The sequence below is a fragment of the Papaver somniferum genome, chromosome 3, assembly GCF_003573695.1.
Source record: "Papaver somniferum cultivar HN1 chromosome 3, ASM357369v1, whole genome shotgun sequence".
In the NCBI taxonomy this organism is placed as follows: domain Eukaryota; kingdom Viridiplantae; phylum Streptophyta; class Magnoliopsida; order Ranunculales; family Papaveraceae; genus Papaver; species Papaver somniferum.
Genome location: NC_039360.1, coordinates 15,227,520 through 15,246,391, shown reverse-complemented (window position 1 = coordinate 15,246,391; position 18,872 = coordinate 15,227,520).

Sequence of the window (18,872 nt, the reverse complement as noted above, 5' to 3'; positions counted from 1 at the left end):
TGAGATGGAACATCTTTAAGAATGTTGAAACAAGCTTCGTAAAGAAAAGGTTTACCGTGAGCTTCCTCCCAATTATCGAGAGTTATTTGGATAACTTCAGCTTCAGTTACACCAATGAACTTCTCTTGATCAATTTCCCTTACCAGAGCAAGAAATGGCTTGACCGCGAACCTAATTGATTGAAAACGAGAATAATCGACGAGCATCTCGGTTTCCCGGGTTCCCCGTCAGTGAGACGAACATTGTAAAAATGTTATCCCCAAAAGAACTGTCTTGATAGCCCATTCCAACGATTACCCTATGAAAAAATAGGTTTGCATAAAGTTAAATCCTCTTCTCCAGTAAACCTGGGATCAAGAATCCTAGAAGACATCTCTACAGAGTGAGAGAGATTAAGAGTTTTAGAAAGAAAGAAGATGAAAAGACGAGGGTACCCAAATATACCTCAATCTAAAACTTTCCACCTATAAGGCACTTCTCCGAAAGTGATTGTCTATGGACGGAGTCGAGACAATACAACTAATCGGCTCACACTTCGTGTGATCGTCTATGAATACGAGATCGAGATAACACAACAACGAAGTATGATTACTTGATAATAGGTTCGGACTTAACCAAACACAATAGGATTGCTATCAAGTAATTAGGAATTAACGTTTGTGTATTTTAATTATAATTATAATAAAAGCAATTATAATTGCGGAAATAGAAAAGTAAAAGACACAACAAGATTTTGTTAAAGAGGAACGCAAATGCAGAAAAACCCCGGGACCTTGTCCCGAATTGAATACTCTCAGGATTAAGCCGCTATACAAAATCTAAACCAACTTCGTATAGTTGAGACCAAGCAACTAAACCTATAGTTCACCTAGTTCCGTCTGTATCCCTGCGCCTCCAACTTGCAACAAGTCACGCACTTGGAGCAATTCCTTTGGTTCGTATTCCAAACAGTAAAGGAACAACAAATATGTTCGGTAAAAACTCTTTTCAAACAAGTGATATGAGTTTTTTTTTATAAAATGTGTGTACTAGGTGGGCTAAACTTCTAAAACTAAGTGGACTAAGTGCAAATTCTGCTACAAATTTAAGGGCTTTTTTGTGGTTTTGATGATTTTTTGGGGGGATAGAGCCATGGTTAGTCAACCCTTGGCTCTGCCCCTAAACCCCGAGACCTAGTCCAGATTGGAACACTAAACTGTATTTAGCCGCCATAGACACTAGCCTACTATCAGAACATCATACTGGAATGTAGTTGATACCGAATTAAACTTTCACAACCATTCAGTTACATTCGCTCTCCTTACGCCTCTTGAATCCCGGTAGGACTCCGCGCAAATGATTCCCTTAGCTAACTTCCTTTATAGCATAGAGTTTCTTCAACACAATTGAAGACTTTAAACCAATCTTCCTCCCACATATAAGCCTATTTGTGATTTCCGTTCTGATCAAAGATCAATGTGAGGTAGGAAATCTATTGCAATAGACAAAGGCTAGCAAACCTCAAAATTCGGTCTTATGACTCCCGAAGAGCATCCTAAATTATTACTCAATTACTCACAAGTCGAAACTTGTGTAATCACAAAGTCTGAGACGAATATACTTTGTGATTTCTATATATCTTGTTTGAGAGAAACTCAACAATCAAAAAAAGTTCAGGATACTCGAACTAGCTGAAGGAGAGGGCGACTTGGTGAAGTTTTTTTAGTCGCTAGACCCTATAAGGGTTTGAAGGAGAGAAAAACTCTAGTTTACAACTAAGACACACAAGAATAATGTAAGGGATTCAAAGATCCTAGTTGCTAGAGGTTCTTCTTTTATATACTTGCAAGGTCAAGGTTGCTTTAGGTTTAAGCTAAGATAGATTTGGAACCAAGCAATCAATAATCACCGTTAGATGAAAAAATTGACTTGAGATTAACATGGCAGAATATACAATCTGGTTAGGATGGACCGTAACCGAACCGTGTATAATGACCCGTTCATGTAAGTTAGTTGAAACTATCTAATAGAACTAACCATTTTCATGTAACACTTTAAGACTTTTCATAAATCACACATATGATCAAAAATGTCTAGGTAGTGTTTCTAAAGAGTTATACAAATGCCGATTATCTTATAGAAATAATTTTGATGCATCTGAAAATATTCGACAAGGTAAGTATGTGTACATGGTATATGTACTATACATGTTTGTGAATGTCTTTGTCATCGTTCGTGTACCGGTACGGATACCCTTAGGACAAAAAATGAGGTTCGGAACTCACAGATCTTTTACGGTTTGCATACCGGGCATGCGCACAGTTTTCGGTATCAAAACCAACATATCATTTACTGTCTGCATATTAGGTATCCTTACCGTTCCTGGTTCACGAGTCACAGAATTTTTGTGGTATGGATACTGTGTATGCATATCACAAAGTCGCTGCCGAACTATAGCTACGTCGGTACGTGTATTGCGGCTCCAGACTTATAACAGTTTTCCCAGTATGTGAACTTGTATGCATACTGTCCTGTATCCAGATTAACAGTAGTTCTATATTTCTCTAATAATCATTTCGAAACATTCTCGAATAACATCAATGAAACATATCACTGTTATGTTCCAGGATATTTTAAGATGATTAAATCTTGAATCACAATTTAAGTCATGAACAATAAATTGTTCTTAACCAAATTCATCAAGTATGAACAAATGTTTTAAGTAGTCATATTCCGAGAACAATATTTAAGATAAAGTTGACTCGAAATTTATGTTATGCATGTGATGTCTAATTTAGTCATGCGACAATGTCTCAAAGATATAAAGGTGAAAAATTTGAGAAATAGGTGGTTCAGTCTTCACTTTCCTGTTGATTTTGAAGTTCTCTAAAGCTCATGTCGATCTTCGCCTTCAAACAGTAGAATGCAGTTCCATCTGATTCTCAATTACACACTTTTGTCCCAATCCGAGACCCGACTAAATGTAGACTAGAAATCAAGATATAGTTTTAACAACTAAATTTGACAACAAGCTTGAGATAACAACACTTGTGAGTTCGACCGAGCAATGCTCTAACTGTAAATGCCTATAAATATTGTAATCTAAAGACAGACATCCTGTCATTGGCTAGGTTTCCCTACCGTTAGGAGTCCTATCTGTGATGGTCTCTGAGTTTGTTAAAAAAAAAAATACGACACATATTCACGACTAGAATTTCCTAATCGTAAAAGCAGAAACATGGAGGTTTCCGAAAAGTGTTCCTTTTACGGTTGGGAAAGACCTAGTTGTGCCTTTCACTGATAACCAATTTTTTTTATTTTTTTGAATCCATATTACGGCTAGATATCCAGGCCGCATATCTATTACACGGTTAGGACTCCAAATCGTATCACTAACATAAAGTAAAAACTCAGGTTTACAACCTGGATTCCTAGCCGTAAACCTGACATAAAGTAAAAATCCAGATTAACAGTTTGAATTCCTAGTCGTAAATCTGACATACCCCCAAACCCACGGGTTTATAATTCTTTATGGCTTGGTCGACATAGTCATTTTTCTAGCCGTAAATACCTAAATTTTCTTTTGTGCCACCTCCTATCGGCTACTTTTTGAATTTTGAAAAATAGATCCATTAGAAGACTCATTTTTAGAAGGTTCTAACTGTTCAACAACTTATTTATAATTGAAATAACTCCACCTCCATACAACCGCCCATTCCAAATCAATATCTCACCTTCTACATCAATAATCTCTCCCAGAATCCATGCAAGCCCAATGCAATGTACTCAAAGGATAAACCCAACTTTACTTTGGATGAAGACGTATCTCTTTGCAAAAAAAATTGTACTATGCTACCCAAAGAAGGGAGAAGAACGAAAAAAGGTGCTTTAGTCAGGCAATCGTATTGGAGTAAATTATTTGATAATTTTTGTAGCGAAACAAGTAACACTAATAACCATGATGAGGTTGAATTGTATCTTCGATTTTCAGGCATACTCAAAAAAAGTGAAAGGATATATGGCTTCACTTCGTATTTGCAAGCAACTTCGACTTAGAGGTGAGACCGGAGATGAAGTCGTAGCTCAAGCTAAGAAGGAATGCAGAAAATGAAAAGGTTATAATTTCGAATTTGAAGCTCAATTCTCCATCATCAAAGACTTCTTAATACATCGTAAGGGATGTTATTAAAATCAACTTTGTAGTGCCGATCTAGTAAGTATGTAATTGGTTTTATTGTGGTCTAATTAATGAAGTATTACTACCTTTTAATCATAGTATATATGTATTCATGTTGAAACTCTAAATTTCTTAACTTACATATTCATTTACGAACGAGATAATTTCCTTCTAAACATGGTAACCCAGCAGTAAGACAGACTCATGATACTGGCCCAAATAACGGCCAAAAGTTCTTCACTTCCCATTTGCTGTGCTTATTTACAGCTGGGAGTTCCTCAGTTCCCAACCATATTTACTAGTTCCTCAATTTCAAAGCGTATATACCTTTTTACGGCTGATTCGACACATTATCCCCGTCGTCACACGTAAAAAACTCAGATTTCCCCCGAATTTTAACGGATTTGAATTGATAAATTGCTATGGGGAGTTGTTTACAGTAAAACCTCTGTATAAGAATATCCTAAGGACCACAAAAAAAAATTCTTATATGGAGGTATGTCATGAATAAACCAATTTTTTGCATACATGCGCACTTGAGAAAATGAGCCTATATGCATTAAAAACACAAAAATGTGTCTAGGTAAATATAAATTCAACTTTGACACCGCAAATTGACCAATGAGATTACATGAGTGAAAGGTGTTATCGAAAATTGACCAATAAAATTATATGAGTGAAAGGTATTTGTACTAAATTGTGCACAGAAAAGTAAACAAACCACTTTAAAGCCAAATGATTTTGTAAAATGGTTACAAGAATCTCTTTAAATTAAACTTTGATGCATGATAAAACTTATAATATTTATATTATAATATCAATTATTCTTATATGGAGGTAGGTTCCTTAAGACGGGAGCGGAAAAATTTATGACTTATTCCAATATGGAGTTTATTCTTAAATATAACTGGCCCAAATCGGGACCAATTTTTTTTATTCTTATATGGAGTTTATTCATATATAGAGTATTCTTCCGGAGAGGTTTTACTGTATAAGGTTTTCCTGAGTATTGTGACGAAGAATTTCATCATTATTCTGCAAAGTTTTTCAAACAAATTTCACCAAAATCATCCTTCTCCTTCTTGAAAATATGGGAAAACCAAGTTTTGATTTTCAAAAGCTTAATCAATTAATTAGTCTAGAACTGATTAGTTAGCTTTATCACTTTAATTAGCACTAATCAAATTAATGGTTGTTTAGATATTACAAAAATAAAATAAAATCACATTTTATGTATTAGCCCCCCAAAAAAATCAACTCTTTGAAGCCTCAATAGTAGGATTCCTTATAAATAGACAATGGATCTTTTTGAATCCTCCCTAAATTGAGGCCTATGCTACTTAATTGGGGCCTATAGCTACATGATAAAATAGGGTCACTAACAAGTAATTTCTAGAAACCCCTTAACCACTATTTATGTTAATACCTAATATACTCTTATTAAATTAGTGATAATTAATTAATTTAGTATTAGTTAAATTAATTAGTGTTTGAGTTTGATTATAGTGTTAAGATAAGAGTAGAAATTCATTTCCTCTTTTAAGGTTTGGAGGGAAAAAAGAAGTAGAGGGAAAAAAGAAAAAAACTAGAGTTTGTGATTTTATTAGCAAAAATGAAACTTTGTAGTGATGATGAAGACTCTAGTAGTGATGAAGAAGTGGGTGCATCAGATTATCATGATTCCCACCTTACCGAATTGGATAATTTGTTGAAAGAAAAAGAGGATGTCAACCAAAGAATGCTTGAGGATATTATTCAAGCACAAGAACAATATCGTCGGGAAGAAGAAGGTGATAATGCTTCTAATAAACAGGTATCAGTTGTAACGATCTACAAACATGTATTTGCACGTCTCGATCGCCAAATTTTGGAAAAAAAATTCAAAATATTTTTCCAGAATCGGTTTATTCGATATCACCGCATGAACCGATTCTATGTAAAATCCCCAAATTGGGTATCATAATCGGTTGTTGTACATCACCATGTAATCCGATTGTAGTAATTTTTTGGCACGATGGGTACGTGACCAAAATCGGTTTATGTTGGTGAGGTTCATATGCCAATTCCTTCAATTGAATAATCACGTAGAATACCCGAAGTTGGCAATCGGTTTATTTACGTGTATATGTAATCCGATTTTGGGAAAAAAAGTTACAGGAGAAATGTGAACGAAAATCGGATTACATGATACGAGACATGAACCGATTGTAAACTTTGAAATTTTTTCGTCAAGTCTTTAATCGGACTTTATAGTTGCACATATAAACCGATTATCGGTAATCGGTTGTCTCGACTGTAACATATAAACCGATTTTAAATCCTCAACTTCTTGATATTTGTTGTAGATTGTTGCGGTGTTCGACGAAGATCAGCCCAAACCCGTATATCTGTTGGGAGTTGATACCTCTGCCCACTATTTCACCAATTTGGAATGTAAAGAAAGAAAGGATGCAAAGCAATGGTTTATAGACAAGGGAATAGAGATCAAATGCGCGCTAGTTTTAGGCCGTCATTCAAGTGAAGATCGTTTAGAAATTGTTTGTGAGAGAGGTGGAAAGTAAGAAAGTCACTGGGTAAAGGACAGAAAGTACGTGAAGAAGACGTCAAGGGATTACATTACTAAATCAAAGAATCTTGGTTTCTCGTTTAAGATTATAGTTAATAGACCCGAGGGACCCAAGGGTAAGGTATACAAGCTCTCTAAAGTGATGAATGGTTGTCATAATCATGATGATCCAGAATCTCTTATTGGACACGCGGCCGTTTGTGGGTTGAAACCGCATCAATTGGAAACGGTGAGGTCGATGAAAGCGTGTAAACCAAGTGACATCCTTAGGAATATTAAGGAGGACGATAAGGATAACTTGTCCACTTTGAGGCAAATTTACACGGAAAGAGCAGCCTTTAGGAAGAGGGAATGAGATGGTAGAGCGGTTATGGAACAATCTCAGTAGTTAGCCGATCAACACGGATACACAATGAGGAAGCAGGTATTGGAAGGCAAAGTGACTAGTATTTTCTTGGATCATCCGGAGATGATCAAGTTGGTCCAATGCTTCTATCCAATTTTGTTAATAGATTGTACGTACAAGACCAACAAGTACAACATGCTGTTGTTAAACATTGCTTGCCATACTTCCGACAAGCAAACTTTCACGGTAGCATGGGGGTTTATGGATCGGGAGAATGATGTGAGTTTTACTTGGATGCTAGAGACCTTTAAGAGATATACCGCGGCGATCAAACTCCGAGGATCATAGTAACGGATAAGGACCAAGCACTAATGAATGTCATAGGAGTGGTCTTTCCAGACGCTAAGCATTTTCTTTGCACATGGCACATACAATGCAATATTAGAAGTAATTATAGAGGTCATATCCAAAATCCAAAACCATAAAAAGGTACCGCTCGTGAAAACTCCAAAGATGAGCGTCTTCAAAAAATAACTCCGGAACAATGAGAGGAGGAAAAGAAGAAAAGGAAAGCGGAGTATCAAGCGAATGGGTTACTATGGAAGGCTTTTCAACATCATTGGGTTTTAATGGTGCACTCAATGTCCACGACCGAGTTCGAATCATATTTGGAGGGTTTTATTGGGCTATGGAAGAAAGATTACGAGAAATGTATGGTTTATTGCATGAAGGAATTGTTGGGTCCGTACAAGGAAAACTTTGTGTATGCTTACACCTACCAACACATGCATTACAAGAATGAGGCGACAAGTATCGCGAAAGGATCTCATGGACGTTTGAAAAGGTTGCTCAGAGGGAGCCAAAACACTATGGTCACGGTACACGAAGCCATCCATGAATACACCAAGGCTGATATCATCAAGATAACCGCGCAAATGGAAGAAGTAGGATGAAAATCATCACAAGCTACAAGAATTAACATTGGTTGATTAGAAATTTAAACTATAAGGTGTCTCACTGGGAAATCATTTCTACGATGAAGGATTACAAATATTATGTGGAAAAGGAGATGGGGAGAGGAAGAAATGTATGTTCATGTACGACGATGACGGCCTTGGGATTTCCGTGTCGTCACATGATTGCGAAGTACAAGGAATTCCTTTTGAAGTCATTGATCCGTTTTAGAAGTAACTAACTTTCAAACCACCCCCAACCGAAGAACCACTCGAATCCTTTGCGGACACGGATATTTGAAAAGAACTCATCGAGAAATTCTCAAAAAAGGATGGTTTGGGATGAAAAGTTTTGATGTACGACTTAAAACTAGCCTCTAACCCCCATATGGTACCGGTCGGAGAACCGACGATACTATCGCCGACTGGTAGACCACCTATCAACATGGATAGGAAGGAAGAAAGGAACGAGTTTAACGTTGCAATGAGAACCGGAAAAAACCCGGTATTGAGTCATAAAAGGATTTTTTCTCAACATGAGCGTGAAGACGCTAAATATGAAGAGGTGAAGGTTCCAAAGAAAAGGGGCCGACCGAAGAAGGGGGAAAGCGGGACAAGTAGCGCACAATCCAAGACAAATATTTCAAACATTCCTTCACAAATTGAGAATGAAGAGGCACCGACTAAGAGGAAAAGGGGTCTACCAAAGAAGGGAGAAAGCGGGACAAGTAGCGCACATATGGTCCTTTCAAATGATCCATTCGCTCCTTCGCAACATGAGGGTCCAATCGATCATTTTCAAGAAAGTCAAGCACCAAACAATCTAATTGTTCCTTCCCAAGAGAGCCAAGCGAGTACAACACGAGTATCAAGGATACGTGCATGGAAGGGACAAGCAAGACAAAAGGGTTCTATGGTGACTGTAAGGGACGCTCTTGGTGATGGAAGCACGCCTAGGGATGAACGCGGTAGACCCCATCGAACGTGTTACACCATATTCGAGGAGTATTACTCGAAACTTCCTGAAATCGTTAAGACCTATGTGTTATCTACCGACGATGTGTATGCGGATGGGAATTGTGGTTATCACGTTGCGTCGGAACAAATAGGCCATATAAGTTTGGCGGACGATGAGAACCTAACCCAATATCAATACTTTAGAAAGATGATGTCCTTGCGCTTACAAGAAGACAAGGAATTTTACATTTCGATGATGAAGGAAGGAAAAACAAGACAAGACAAAGAAGTGATTTTTGAAAAAATGGTTGCTAGAGTACAAGGGCGAAAGGGGAATAGACCAATTACCCGACAGTATTGGATGCGTATGCCTCTATGTGGTCATCTCTTGGCGGAAACGTGGAGTTGAGTTGTTCATCTATTTGGTAAGGGATCATGCTACACATACGCACCAAAATACACCATTTGGGATGAATCGCTTAAGGATCGGAGAATTGTTTTATTCAACAATAACAACATGCATTATATCGGTCTTAGAGTACGTGATGATTATCCATTACCACCGGTAGATGGGTTTCATGAGGTCTCGGAGGTCACCAAGGAGTGGCTAAAAAAATATGATCCCAACATGAGGAGATGGAAGGAATTGATCGTGCCGGATCAATTCGAAGGTCTACATTTGTTGGAATGAGTATTTTCCTTATGTTAAACTTGATTTATCGGATGCTTATATTTTGTCGCTTTCTTATATTGTATTTTGCAAACTTGAACCAAGCTTAATGAATGAAAGTGATTTGTCTTTTTTGGGTATGTTGGACTCATGAAATTTGTTACATAATCGGTCTTCTAATACGTTTATAAAGTCCGATTGTAGAGTTAATTTGCTGCAGCTTTGTCAGAATCGGTTTATACTGCAACTGTTGTAAACCGATTCTGACTTCAAACAGGAATCGGTTTACTAAGGAACTATTATAAACCGATTCTGAACAAAACTAGTCTGGGTTTCGGTCCTTATGTACGACAATATAATCCGATTTTTGGAAGAAAAAGTTACAGAAGAACACCCAATTTTTAACTAAATAATCGGATTACATATGGTCCAACATGATCCGATTGGCTCCTATAATCGATTTTTGTGGACGACAATGTTATCCGATTTTGGGAAGAAAAAGTTACAGAAAAACAGACAATTTTTAACTCAATAATCAGATTACATATGGTCTAACATAATCCGATTGTGGACCATTTCCAATTTTCATTAACTCTTAACATTGAAACTAACACGGTTTTATTTCTTAGTGTGAGCTTCAACTATCAATGCCGCTTCGAAATGATAAAACTGCTCCAAGCTTTATATGCATCTTGTGCAGCGAACCTGTCCCCTCTGTACCTATCAAGAAACTCATTGTACTTGATGCATAATTTCCTAACATGATTCGTCCTTGAAAAAATGTGGGATGGTTCATAATTATAGCGTGGTTTCTTGCCCGCCTGTTTAACGAAAGGACCCTAACCAACATTAATCCAAAATATATTATGATCTTTAGGATCTTCTTGGAAGATCCTTGAGAATGTAAAAGTTTCTAATCCATTCGGTCTCTTCATCAACATCCTTCATTCTTTCCCTTAGTTGGAATTGCTCTTGACCTCGTTTCTTTGCCTTGAGTTTCTCTTCATATTTTTCGCAGCCGATGACGATGATATGGTTTCTTTTGTAGTTATTTGTTTGATTAACACTTCATCCATGACATTAACATATTTGTTTGTCGTTGTTTGTTCGCTTCTTTTGCGTATCTCTTCTTCCATTGCCTCAATTGATTTGGTTGTTCGCTTGCATCATTAAGTATGTGTTCGATTGAATTGGTAGTTGATGATGATGGATTTGACATCTCCAAATGAAAAAAAATTAACAATGGAGAAAGATTTATTTGGATTAGGTAATGTATGAAAGAGAATAGGCTATCCTCTTTATATACACAAAGTACCAACGACTATAATTTCAAATTCAAAAAAAAAAAACCCGTTAACATTCACAATCGGATTATACGTATATCCGATTCTTGATTTGTCTACAAATCCAAAAACCCACCCAGAATCGGTTTATACGTGCATTAACTTGAACCGATTGATGTTGATGTTCACCCAGAATCGGATTATGTTGGTACATAATAAAAACCAGTTGCTACCACAATCTGACTAGTATAGTGCACACATAAACCGATTCTGGGTGGATTTTCAGAAAATTTGATGAATGCATTTCAAAGATTTAGAGGTAAATCATTGTAGAGTACCTCTTAGAAGGAATGGATTAAAGGAATTTAACTCAATCACTTGAATTGTTTGTTTTTGACTTTTTTTTTCAAAACCCAAAATGAAATTAGATTTCAATTGTTGTTTTGGATTGATTAGGATTTAGTTTTAATGGAAACTTAAAATGAGTTTTGATTAATGATTTTTGTATTTTTTTAATAAAGTGATTATGATTTTGTATTTGAATTTGTGTTAGAATAATTAAATTTTCTTTAAGGGTTAATTTAGTATTTTACCATCTTTTAGACACCCCATATCATCTTCTTTAGGTTGGTTGAAGTAATTCATAGGCCCCAATTATGACATATGCCCCAATTTAGCCAGGTTTTGAATAGTCAAGAACTAATAAATTAGCTTTTGAAGAATTAATGAATGGTAAAATTACCCAAGAACAACTCAAACTCAAAACAGACTTTTAAACCACAGACAAAATAGAACTTAAAAAACTTAAGGAAAGAATTTGGCTAAAATCTATGGTACGTAGGGGTGAGCATGGGTCGGTATGGACTGGTTTCACCTCATCCGCATCCAATTCATTGTACTACGGATTTCAAATTTGGCAACCGCATCCAATCTATATCCTACGGATTTGCATCCAATGGATGCATGGATGGACGGATTGGATGCGGATAATCCAATGGATTTGTTTTAGTTAAAATTTATAGTAAAGAAAATAAAGCTAACACAAATGACTCCTTATAAAATCTACATATCTTATATAAGTATGCAAATATAAAAATGCAACTAGATTTTGTGCCCGTACTACGCACCGGGCATTTTTATTTAATCATATAGTATGAGGGTGTGATGTAGCTTCGCCTCGTCCCGTCGTGTATTTTTGATTTTGTGTTAAATTTGTGATTGGGTGTGGCTCCGCTTCGCCTCGTCCCGTCCCTTAGTATTTTTGATTTGGTTTGGCTCGGCTTCGCCTCGCCCCGTCGTTTATTTTTGAGTTGGACAACATTAGCCTGCTGATAATGGTGGAGCTGAAAGACAGGGTTTACATACATAGTTACAACTGCTTGATGACATTTTTGCTCGAGCAGCCTCCTCTTCTCTACTTAAGTTGATCCTTCGTGTATTGCATGCTTTGTCTTCTTGCATGTATCATGATTTTAACACTTTTGTTGTTATATACAATAAAACATGTAGGAAAATTAGCGATGATTAACTAATTATTAGCTAAGACATTTCAACCATTCAAAAACATAAAATTGCTACCCTTAATTTCTTGGCCAAGGCTCGTTATGTAAATCTGAATAATAGAACGCTCGATATACTACGTGACTGCAAGATCATTAAGTGACCAAAAATGATATATATGACGCCGGAATCATGTAACATTTTAGCCTACTCAAATAAGAATACCATTTGTAGGAGTCGAACCGCACATCTACATGGTTGAAAACCACGTGCTCTTCCATTTGAGCTAAGATAGCAAGTAATCAATATAGAAGAAAAAAGAATTTAAAGAAAAGATTGTTACATGAGCTAGTATTTGATATGTAATGTTCAAAATGGAAAGCTACGACAGTTATAGACAAACGCCTAAGAAATTCCTAAACAGGTACACACCAACTCAAAATTGTACCTCAAGAATAGACTTCCCATTCTCACGTAGTTACAAAATAGATGAACGGAAATACTAAACTCTGCGTCTGCCTCAACATCCGCATCGTATGATCCCATGATGAGTTCCAAATTCCTGTAGCAGGTTTTCCCATTATTCTTGAGTCAGATGTTGCACTCTAGAGAAAGTGATTGAATTCCTAAAATTCATTTACTTCCTCCTTAACAGATGTAATCTTTCTGCCCTCTCAAAACAGCAAGAGGAGGCCTTGTAACCATTTCCAAATGATTTTGGCTTAACAAATGGAGAACTTAGCTGCACATGAAGAAACAAATACGATGGATTGAAACTCGTTCCATTGAAGGCAAAGAAAACACGTAAATGCAAGTTAGAATAAATGGCATAACCATCTAACAGAAGAAATCCAGCCACGGATACTTACGCCACACGGACGATGAAAAATGTACATTTCTTTGGATCATCATGTGCATTTCAGATGCAATCCAGCCACGTATACTTGCGCCACGCGAAAATGCAAGTTAGATCAGATGCTACCTTCACTAAGCAACTTTCAAAACAGAATGGACCCAAATTTTCCCTCAGGTTGGAGAAAAAATTGACAGCTATATCTTTGACACATAATTAGGTATAATTTAGACAAATAAACGCACATGCTGAGGATAAAAAGTTAAATGAAGATTGAGTAACATCAAGGTCTCTCAACCATTACGACAAATTTACTAAGTCATTAAGAAGACATTGACAATACCATATGGCAAAATCAAGTGCTAATTCAACACTAACTAATTCTATTTTGTCACGAAACTTCAACATCATAAAAGGTACATCTAAGCCATTATTCAAAAACTTAAGAAAGATAGAATAACGCACAATTAAGTACCGATCAATCTTACCTTCATCTCCTCCTATAAAGATCTGAATCCATCGCTGATAGGGTATAGCTACTCGCTTCAATTTCCTAGTTGTAGCTACTGAGGCATTAACGATTCTTGTCTACAACACAAACACAAATTAACTCAATACAACAAACAATCAATCTTTAATCTTAGGATATAGTTTCAAACAGTAAAACAGGAAAGTTAAACGTATATTACAACCTAAAATGGATATTACTAAGAAAATCATAAACTATATCTCTGTGGATTTCTATGAAACATAGGTATACATCTGGATGCAACTTACACATCCCAATCGATAGAAAAATAATCAACCCCAATTTTTTTAGCCTTAAAGAAATGAGAATACTGGTTGCAGGTTCTATATTATCTATGTAGTGGCAATTCTTGCCTCCAATATCTAAAGCATAAAACAATTACTTCTCGTGCCTAATCATCATATCTTTCTTATAGTTAGTGAAATTAAACTTTGTGTTGATTAATTATTGAAGATGTCACTGATATCTTGTTTGTTAACAAAAAACTACTGGAAATTTTTAATTGCAAGAAAGTGGTCGATCAACGACAAAGGTCCTGGTATGGAACAAAAATGTTGAACAATACTCAAGTTTGAAATGATATTGAACACCAATGATTTAAGTAAGCAATTAAGTCATAATCATTTACTCAATGGTCAGGTTGTCATTATACTGTTGTAGGATACACAATGAATGAGTATGTGTGTGTCTTCTTCTCCATATGTAACAGTAGTATCCTGCAACATAGTCTTCTGGGAGCGCCTCTCCCAGACCAAATGGTTAAACTTTGCAAGGCTGAACAAAGTATTTCTATAGAAACACCAATTCTCTGCGAATTGACAAATCCCAAATAACTACCTTCTCACCCAAAAAAAACCTAAACAACATAAAAAAAAATCAAAATCATTAACAACAAAAATAATAAAGATAAATTTAAGCAAGCGGAGTGCAATGAAGATACAATTAACAGAAAGCTTAAACTCCCAAAGAAAAAAAAATCACTAACTTACTTGCAAGTACAAATCAAAGGAGCCCCATGTTGCATTATCTTCACTTTGATAGAATTTGTTTGGATGATCTCAGAAACACAGTATACATTGAGTTTGTACAATCTATAATCAATCTGATAAATAATTTTTTTTTAAAGAAAAATCCAAATGTTGAAGAAAACACAATACTGGATTAGTGTAGCAGAATTAGATTTGAATCTTTCCATTGGCAAAAGAAAACCATGAGAAATGGAATCAACACACATAATTTTGAAAGTTAAAAATATGGATTTATGATATATCAGTAATTAGAATAAGTAAGATGCATATAAAAATCACCAGAATTCTGAGATCTTTTCTTGAATGGCTATTAGGGTTTCTCCGAAACTTATTTTGGACAAAATAGTACCTGTAAAATTAAAAAAAGAAGGGTTAGAGTTTATTGATTCAGAGAAACAAAGACACAAAAAACAAAGGAGTGAGAGATTTCTGATTGCAAAAATCATTCATGGAAAATAATTTACCTGGTCTTGTATACCACTCGAAATGGTTGTCAAACTTAATACGCCGCATCTCTTCATATTAGGCCGAGTCGAGCTATTGAACTGCTTCCGCAAACCGCAATAATTAACCAGCTCCATTTACAAAGCTTCTAGCACAAAACTAAACGTCAAAACTCTAACTGATTTCTTTTGAAATAAAATAGATCTAACAACTGATTTGGACTTGTGATCTTTGTCGACCTAAAAGTTGGAAGGATAATTGATAACAGATAAAAAAAAAACCTAGTTGATCAAAATAATAAAATCTATCACATAGACAGATATGATACATGATGGTAAATCGACGAACAAAAGAGGAGAGGTGAATATATCAGGATGATACAGATGTGTAGATGGTAGAAAAGAAGGTGGAGGCGGAAGCTTTGTTTTAGGTTTAGTCGAGGTTTATTCCATTTCAATTACTCTTCTCGTTCAGGGAAAAATCGGGAGGAGAATAAAGAGAGCGAATTTCCGTATCATCGTTAATGATGATTTTTTTCGTAGGGAAGAAAACCTAGGGTTTCTTCTAAGAATTTTTTTTTTGTTTTCGTTTTTATATTTTGTGTGTGATAAATATAAAAATTTGTTTATTTTGTGAAGAAAAAGCCTTGTTTTTCTCTCCTTTGAGGAAAAGTGAAACATAGCAATTATGTGAGTGGGTGAGGGTCACCGTTCAACGTGGAGCCTTATGAGCTTAGGATTTTGAAGGAGTTAGATGTACAACACCCCAAGCAAACATCTTAAAAATTCCTAAATGATCCATAACATTTTCTCGAACTATATAAATGTTCTTAATTTAACGAATATGGATGTCCAACGGATTTTCAAGGTTGCATCCGGGCCCGATCCGTTATCCGTTGGATTTCAAAAATTCCATCCACACCCAATCCATTAACGAACGGTCCGGATATCCATTCCCAAATGAACGGTTGGTCCGGTTAAATCCACTGATTACAGGTCAAATGCTCACCCCCGTACGTTGGCCTGTTGAGCCGTTTTGGGGTCTTGGGCCTCCAGATGGAACAACCGAATTATATTCCGCCAAAGATTTCCTGAGGTCTGTCATCCATTCCTTGGAGTATTTCTTTGGTTTTATAACTTCCATCATACTCTCAAGAGCATCCAGATTTTTCATCCTTGTTTTAGGGTCTTTCCCAAAAAAACTGCCGATGAATGAATTGATTCTAGCTGATATTAAAGATACGTATTCGCGTATTGCGTTGCCCTTTATATAAGAAAGATGTGAAATTAAGGCCATCTCGAACTAGGAAACGGTTTCCTTGTTTGACAAGGATTTCTATATCGATCGATTGCCGTTTAGGGCCACCGTATTGCGTTAATGTTCTGGCAATGAAAAATAACTTGAGTTTTTATGGAATTGGATTCGAGAAGAATACAAGGGAGAAGAAATGAAGTTCTCTGCCGTTGATTGTGATGATAAATGGTGGAGATTTTGTGAAGTTTTTGAGTTCATATATGATTTGGAGACATGGGTTATTGATCTTATTCGCAGGAATTAGAAGGCTATAAAAGATGACATCCCCAGGTTGTGCTTAACAAATGTTCGGTAAAAAGCCGGAACCACAGGTCGTGCCTTGTAGCTATCAGTTCACGTCCTTTCTGCCCAAGTACTATGCAGCTGCTAGCTAGGGCCGTTCATGGTCGGTTTTGGTTCGGTTTCTAGACAAACCAAAACCGAAACCAATACTATTGGTTTCTAAAAATCTAAACCAAACCAATCCATTAACCATTGGTTCGATTTTCAAATGGTTCCAGTTGGTTTCGGTTTGTCCCAGTGGTTTTTGGTAGTTGCCGATAGTATTGGTTTACACAAATATATAGAGAAAAAAAATAAAATAAAAAAAAAATATCAAGAATAGTTAAAGCTTACTCTAATTCTAGAGATCAAAAGAAGATATATAATATATCTTAATTTAGTTATTGACAAATAAAAAAGAAGGAAGACGGGAAGAAAAAAGTCGAGTAGCAGCAACTGTAGTTGGGGGTGGAGAAGGGAGGCGGCTGAGAAAAGGAGAAAGAGAAAGAGGGAGAGTGTCATAATGAAATATTAGATTTAAGATTTCTATTTATCCTCTAAATCAATGGGTATAATCTAATACTTGTAAATCGACGATATAAACTAAGTTTAAAAATTAATCGGTTTTCCAGTGGTTTTTGATTCGGTTTTAGAGGTCAAACCAAACCAAAACCAACACTATTAATTTTCCACTTTCTACACCGTAACCAATCCATTAGTAAATGATTCGGTTTGGTTTCTTCCTAATTAGTCTGGTTTGGTCCGATTCCAGCGGAAAACCGAAACCATGTTCAGCCCTAGCTGCTAGCTATGGTTCAAAGGTTGTTTATCAAGGACTGTCTGGAATTTGTTTTAGAAGTCAAGATAAACAAGGAATTAGATGTTTGATGCCGCAAAAACAGACAAGGAACATAGCAGTAGACCGTTGGTCTGTGGTGATGGACGGAGTAGATTGAAGGCAGTATTTAGAAATCAGAAGGGATTGGAAGACGACCGGTTTGCAAGAATGGAGTTCGGAGAAGCTATAAACCATCCATACACAAGTTGATGCGAAAGGGAGAGAGGAAATAATGTCAATTGCTTCTTCTTCTCAAGTTGATCCAGCTTACAAGATTTATAGACGCTACAAAGACAAGTGTGAAGATGTTTGGGATAATGGTGATGTCAAACCACTGCTAGATGGTGGTGATGGAGTTGATGATGATGATAATGAACCACCACCACCTCCTTGCATTGTTCTCGTGCAAGGACCTCCTAGTGTTGGCAAGTCCCTGCTGATTAAATCTCTAGTCAAATATTTTACTAAGGAATCACCGTCCCCATCACCAGGCCCCACCACCATCATAATAGGTAACACAAGAAAGCGGCTGGAATGCCCTGATGCCATTAATGGAACGATTGATGCTGCAAAGTACGCCGATCTTGTGCTGATATTGGTTGATGCAAGTTACGGGTTTGAAGCGGAAACATTCGAGTTTCTTAACCTTTTACAAGCGCATGGCTTCCCAGAGGTAATGGGTGTTTTTACACATCTTGACGAGTTCAAAGATGAAAAGGAACTCAAGGTAGAAACCAGAGTGTCTCAAGGACCATTTTTGGACTGAAATATATCAAGGAGCAACAATATCTTGCTTATCTGATCTTTATAATGACTTGTACAGAATGGAGGAGGTACAACAACTGGCACAACACATATCGATGCTCGTCGCATCCTTACGTGCTGGTAGATCGCATCGAAGACGTTACTCCTCCAGAAGAACTGCAAGAGGATGCATTTTGCAAGAGAAACATAAGTCTGTATGGTTATCTTCCAGGCTGCAATATTAAGAGCGGAGCTATGGTGCATCTTGCTGGTGTTGGCGATTTTCGTTTAGCTGGTGTTACAAGCGCAACTGATCCTTTCCCTTTTCCACATCTGACACGGAAATGGCAAAGGATTTTGTTGTTGACATGGAGAATGAGAATTTCAGAACAGGGACGTATCTGAGGTTGGAGGTTCATGACGTTCCTTT